The sequence below is a fragment of the Camponotus floridanus genome, unplaced genomic scaffold (assembly GCF_003227725.1).
Source record: "Camponotus floridanus strain SB8 unplaced genomic scaffold, Cflo_v7.5 scaffold11, whole genome shotgun sequence".
NCBI classification, from domain to species: Eukaryota; Metazoa; Arthropoda; class Insecta; order Hymenoptera; family Formicidae; genus Camponotus; species Camponotus floridanus.
Genome location: NW_020229226.1, coordinates 1,142,572 through 1,150,329, shown reverse-complemented (window position 1 = coordinate 1,150,329; position 7,758 = coordinate 1,142,572).

Here is a 7,758-nt window from a genome sequence, read left to right as displayed (position 1 = left end):
CTTGGATATAAACAGTACCTTGATAGTGTTTCTGACCTACGATCATTCCCTCAGTGGCCTTCAAGCAGTAAAGTAATGATGTGAGACGTTTCATATATTATAAAATTCTTTCTCTAACAATTATTTTGAACATTGCTATACATAATAGATTTTCTCTTAGCTTTTATATTTTTATTTATCGTTTATATTTGCGAATTAAAATTTATATAGTATATTACAAAATTAATTATATATTATATTATATATATAATAATATAAAATATAATATAACCCTCCCATGGGGTACACCTTGTCGCGGTGGGAGGGCTTAGTACCATGATGGTGCCTTGAGGTTTATCTTAAATTTTCCAATTTATGATAAATCTTAAGGTGCCTGAATGGGAAGCTAAGTACCCTTTTGTTTCGTCGACGTCATCAACGTGCCACAGACGTCAAGAGCTTCGTCAACGCGTCGCGTTAGGTATATACATATTTAGGGAGTGCCGTTAAAGTATATACATATTAAGTATATACATCGCGCAATCAAATATAAAATTTTTAATCGCATTTAATCGAAATAGTGCGGGAGTGCCGTTCAGTATCGTGCGTAAAATAACGAAAATAGCGATATAAAAATATCGCTCGCGAGTGCGGGAGTGTCGTTAAAAGTTCGCGCGCCAACAACATGAGAGGAGGAGGAGACCTGGGAGAGGCATCTTGCATCAGCGGAGCAACCTGATGGTGAATATTTGTTATTTATATATCAATTGGTATAAATTGTACGGATAATAATTCGATCTTATTATTTAAATGAATTAAAGAGAATAGAGAAAAAGATTGTTATACAAGTCATATAAAACTTTGTATTTAAAGAACCGTTTCACAAATTTATAAAATTTTTTCACACGTGTTTATCTCTGCTTATTATTTTACACATCGGATATAAAATTTCGAACGATAAAAATTTTTTGAAATATTGATTGCATTTTGTGAACATTATTATAAATGAATTTTATATTTGTATGTTACAGACAACTAGCTTCGGTAACAACAACTCCGCTGTTGCGCATCAGTGCCGGTGAGTGAGAAAAACTTTTATTTAACTTTAAGATAACGGATTCGTAGACATTTTAGATGTAGATGTACAATAGATTGTAGATTATAGATTGTAGTAAATCCGTTGCCTTAAAATGGATGAGCTAAGATAGATCAAATTAAATAACTTTAATAAATTCTTTCAAAATGCTTTGCATCTATTGCGAAAATGTATTGAAGTATTAATTAAAAAAAAAGAATCAAGAAAAGAAAACTTTTTTGTAAAGATTTTGTTTAATTTATGAAATAAAGAGCACGCATTAATAATTTTATCAATTTTATCAATTTTTGATGCTTTATTTTTATAACGCGCACTTATTTTATTCTAATTTCTTATAGCTCATCCATCATAGAATTTGTTTGTAGATATTGTTTTTAAACTTTACTTTAACTTAATATAAAGCCAAATGATTAATTAAGTAAATAATTTGTAATATGATAAAAGTTATACACACACACATGAATTTTATATTTTATTAGAAAATATAATATACAGAAATTTGTAGTAATTTGGCTTTATTTGAGTTAAAATAAAATTATATTCAAATATTTAACGAACGATTGTAAAATCGAGCGATCGTTACGATGAGCGTGAAATATTTCCGCTCATTTGCCAGTAATTAATTGGCAAAAGAAGGAGTGTTTATCTCCTTTTTCGATCTCTGAGAGATCGAGCGAGAAAGCCAGGATCAACGAAAGATGAGTTCAACTGGCCTGAAAAAAAGCTTTACGTATAATAATACGTAATGTCGGACATTTATTCACGCGATTAGGACATGCGGTTAGAGAATGTAATTGGGGCACGTAATTTAAAATATACGTGATTAGAGATAGGCTCGAATAATTTCATTTAATCGAGAAATAGGATTGTTAGGGTTATCAGGTGATTATTAAGATTTTTTAATTTTCCTTTCAAAAAGTAGAGAATTGTTATGTGATTAATTTAGGTGATTAATATATTATGTATCTTTTAAAGAATCAGGAAATGTCGGTTTAAATAATATTAGGGAAAACAGATTAATAAATATTTCAATAATTATAATTAATAAAAAAATGTAAGATTCGAAATATTAAATTAGACAAATCAGTTTTAATGGCAATACGAGTCAAGTGTCGATCTTATAACACAATTATTTATTGTACAATCAAATAAATGGAACAAATTATAAAGAAAAGTTAGCGAACGTTTCGACTCTATTTTTGGGTCATCTTCAGCACAAATGTGATGATGAGATAAAAAATAACAAAAGGTTTTATATCGGAGTCAATTATAAAGTGTGCCGTCTAAAGTAATAATAAATGTCTCGATATCTCATTATTTTGACGATGCCTGTAATAAAATCAGTCAAATTTGTCAAAGAAAAAATTATTTAAAATTAAAAAACAAAAAGTGAAATAAATTAAATAAATAATGTAAACTAAAAATAAATAAAAAAATAAAATAATGTAAAAAAAAGGATTGTTAGAACTATTAGATGATCATCAAAAATAAAATAATCAAAAATAAAATAATGTAAAAATAGATTGTTAGGGCTATTAAGTGATCATTAAAATTTTTTTAGAAAGGGAGTAGACAAGTATGATAAGTGATGATAATTTTTGATGTTAACACAAAGGAATACAATAAACCATAATAATCCACGAATTCAAAGAAGAGAATATATTGGATAGAAATGCATAGTGATTGGAAATGATTAGAAATTAAAAGACAGTATGCATACAACCTATTTATTAATAGTAATACTACTTTGTAATTAAATTAAATTTTATAATTTAGTACATTGTATTATATAAAGTAAGCATAAAAGTTATGCTGATATGAAAATTATAATAAAAATATATAAATAATGTTAGCTATATTAGAATAGAACATATGATAATTTGTTATACAATCAAACCTGGTTAAGTGAGGTCGCAAAGAACAGCTCATTTGATTCTATTTAAAGAAGTATCTCACTTAGGCAATTTTTCAATTATCCAGGTTTAAAATGCGCATATCTCACTTATAGAGGTAATTATCAAATAAAAATACATACATAAATTAAGTGTTCAAATAAACTTTGTTATGCAAATAAGCACTATGTCATTACACATGTGAAAAAATGTACAATGTAATGCATTGTAAAAAAATTTATTTAAAAGATATCTGTTATTTTCAATAACGCCATACACAACGTTGCAATGTAAAAACGATAATAATCTTATTTACAGAGGTTTTCTATGGGGTCGCCTCAGTTATAGAGATAATTATTATTATGAATTGCTAATTATCAGTCTCAGTTAAAGAGATCGGGCATTCCTATTTACAGAGGTTTTTTGATGCAAAAATGTTAGGACCCCAAAAATAGTCTGAATAATAGAGATTTCTCTCTTATCCAGATCCTACTTAACCAGGTTTAACTGTATTTTATATAAAGGAAGAGACTTAAAATATTTTGCAACATCTATATATTTCGAGTCTTAATTATAAAAACTTTAGAAAAATCAGTGATATTAATTTGATAAATTCTATACATATATTAATAATTGAATTTTTAAATAATTAAAAAAATGATTGATAAATATCAAAGATCAGTTTACTGCTAATTAAGAAGATTATAGAAATACGGTTAAAAATGTTTGTATTCCACAGGCATTTTGTGTTTTGTAAATAAAAAGATATAAGTATGACAAGAAATATAGAAAAATATTTATTTCATCCTTGAATATTACAGTATCTTTTGCGATTGAATAATTTATTTACTATCAATTTACATATATAAGTATCTTGTTATACAGCACTGGTGCTATTGGCATTTCGTGCACATAGCACGGGACAAAACCAGAAATTGTACACATTATATATTACCCTCTGAGAACATTCATGGACATTGCTTTGCAGTTCATGTCCACGTTTTCTAGAGGAAGTATCGCTTTCCGGGATCACCTAAAAGTAAGCCATGACATATCTCTGTCTTAATATTGAATTTTAATTATTTTTAACAAAATATATTGATTAAGCTAACGATATGCTAACGGTACGCTAACGATGCGCTAACAATACGATACGATACGATACAATACGATAACGATACGATACGATACGATACAATACGATACGATACGATACGATACGATAACGGTATGATACGAAATATTCTGTATTTATTGGTTTATTCATATGCACGGTGTAATATTAATTATCTAGGAATAATAGTATAAATATAAATACAATGCGATATTTATATTGCGATATTTTGCTATTTTTGGTGTAATATTAATATTATGGTGTAATATTAACACAGTGTAATATTAATTATCTAGGGATAGTATAAGTCCAGAGAAAAAAGATAGTGATGTATGTGGGAAAAGGTCAGTAGACCAGATCAATAACTATCCAGACATTAAATACAATGCGATATTTTGCGATATTTGGTGGCACAGTTTAATATTAATTATTTAGGGACAGTATAAGTTTAAATACAATGCAATATTTTGCGATAAATTGAGGCAAACTGTAACATTAATTATCTGGGCATAATATAAGTTTTAAATATAAATAAAAATTAATTAATTAAAAATTAATGATATTAAACTATATTGTAACGATAAATCTATATCGAATCGTAATCATTCATTACCGCGATTAAAAATTGAAACAGGGAATATATAAAAGGGGGTTAAGAGAATTAAATATAATCTTTCGATTATCGATGCTTAATATAATATTTCTTTAATAATATTAAAATTAAATATATTTCGACCAATGCTTTAAATATTCTCAATCCTTATTAATTAAACAATATACAATTTAATCGAGAATCGAGATAAAATGATAGGAATACAAGATATTAAATAATCACTTCGATCATTGTGATCTCTTACGGACAATAATTATTATTTTAATACTTAGAGCCAAATATATTTCACCCATATTACTTTATCGTACAACTACTTGACAATCTAAATGTAATTTGCATTATGAGAGAACACGAAGTAAAATCGAATTACAGATGTAAATAATTAATATAACGATATTCTCCGTGAGAAATTGTTTAATTAATAATCAATAAATTAAAGTATTTCTGTTTAATATTTCGCGTTAGTGTATATTTTAAAATATATAAAATATTTCAACGAATTGCCGATAATACGGTGTTCGGCTTTAGCAATTTAAAATATAAACAGTAGCACGCTATACGTTATGGCTTTGTCATCATTCGCACGATGACTCTCGAGTAATAAAGTAGTGATGAGAAACGCTTCGTATATTGTAATTTTTGTATTAAACATGATTAGAATTAGTATTAAACATAATTTGCTATAAATATTAATAATTAAAAATTTGAACATAAAACTGTATCCCAACGAAAAATATTTATCGAATCGTAATCATTCATTACTGCGAATAAAAATTGAAACAGGGGATACATGAACGGGGACAGACGAGAATTAAATATATTATGATCTTTTGATGCTTATTGATGTTTATTGTAGACAATATTAAACAATATACAATTTAATCAAGAATCGATAAAATGATATGAATCCAACATATTAAATAATCACATCGATGTTTGCAATTTTTACGAATAATAATTATTATTTTAATATTTAGAGTCACAAATATATTCCATCCGTGTTACTTTATTATTCTACTTGACAATCTAAATATAATTGGGAGGAGATATAATACAATTGTGAGAGAACACGAAGTAAAACAATCGAATTATAGATGCAAATAATTAGCATAACGAAAGACTTCAAGATGAATGGTTTAATAAATAATCAATTAATCTTAATCAATAAATTAAAATACTTCTATAATTTAATATTTCGCGCACAAATATTTTATATTACAGAAAATATTTTAGCAACGAAAGACTTATCAGTAACACCGTATTCGTCCTTGATAAACAGTATCGCGCTATTGTTAATATGTGACACGACTTTATTATCATTCGCACAGTAACTTTGAGTAGTAACGAGAGAGATGTTTCATTTTGTATTATCAAATTTCTTCTTCACATAACTTTGACGATATAAACAGTACTGTGAATTGTAATGTTTCTGACTTACGATCATTCGGTCAATGGCTCTCGAGAAGTGAGGTAGTGATGTGAGACGTTCCATTATATTATCAAATTCTTTCTCTAACTACAATTGCAAGTGCAATGAGGAACTTTTCATAAATGAGTGTAAGTGCAACGTGGAATTCAAATAACAGCAACCAGAATTGGAGTGCCACGAGGACAAAGTAAAACAAAAGAAAAAAAGAAGGTCTTGGAAATGGATGGATCAATAAGATGTAAATAATTAATATTAATAATAATATTTTTATAAGTTATAAAATTTATATAATACAAAATTAATGATATATTATATTATATATAAAATTATATATAATATAACCCTCCCATGGGGTACACCTTGTCGCGGTGGGAGGGCTTAGTACTTGGATGGTGCCTTGAGGTTTATTTTAAATTTTTCAATTTATGTTAAATCTTAAAGTGCCTGAATAGGAAGCTAAGTACCTTTTCGCGTCGTCGATGCCGTCAACGTGCCGCGGGTGGCAAGCGCTTCAATACCGCGTTTTCGCGGTTTAATATTTTGGTGTAGTCGCGTTTTCGCGGAACTTTTGGACTTTATTTTTATAACATTTTTAATCGCATCGAAATAGTGCGGGAGTGTCGTTCAGTATCGCGCGTAAAAGAACGAAAATAGCGATATAAAAATATCGCTCGCGAGTGCGGGAGTGTCGTTAAAAGTTCGCGCGCCAACAACATGAGAGGAGGAGGAGGCCTGGGAGAGGCATCTTGCATCAGCGGAGCAACCTGATGGTGAATATTTGTTATTTATATATCAATTGGTATAAATTGTACGGATAATAATTCGATCTTATTATTTAAATGAATTAAAGAAAATAGAGAAAAAGATTGTTATACAAGTCATATAAAACTTTGTATTTAAAGAACCGTCCCACAAATTTATAAAATTTTTTCACACGTGTTTATCTCTTATTATTTTACACATCGGATATAAAATTTCGAACGATAAAAATTTTTTGAAATATTGATTGCATTTTATGAACATTATTATAAATGAATTTTATATTTGTATGTTACAGACAACTAGCTTCGATAACAACAACTCCGCTGTTGCGCATCAGTGCCGGTGAGTGAGAAAAACTTTTATTTAACTTTAAGATAACGGATTCGTAGACATTTTAGATGTAGATGTACAATAGATTGTAGATTATAGATTGTAGTAAATCCGTTGCCTTAAAATGGATGAGCTAAGATAGATCAAATTAAATAACTTTAATAAATTCTTTCAAAATGCTTTGCATCTATTGCGAAAATGTATTGAAGTATTAATTAAAAAAAAGAATCGAGAAAAGAAAATTTTTTTGTAAAGATTTTGTCTAATTTATGAAATAAAGAGCACGCATTAATAATTTTATCAATTTTATCAATTTTTGATGCTTTATTTTTATAACGCGCACTTATTTTATTCTAATTTCTTATAGCTCATCCATCATAGAATTTGTTTGTAGATATTGTTTTTAAACTTTACTTTAACTTAATATAAAGCCAAATGATTAATTAAGTAAATAATTTGTAATATGATAAAAGTTATACACACACACATGAATTTTATATTTTATTAGAAAATATAATATACAGAAATTTGTAGTAATTTGGC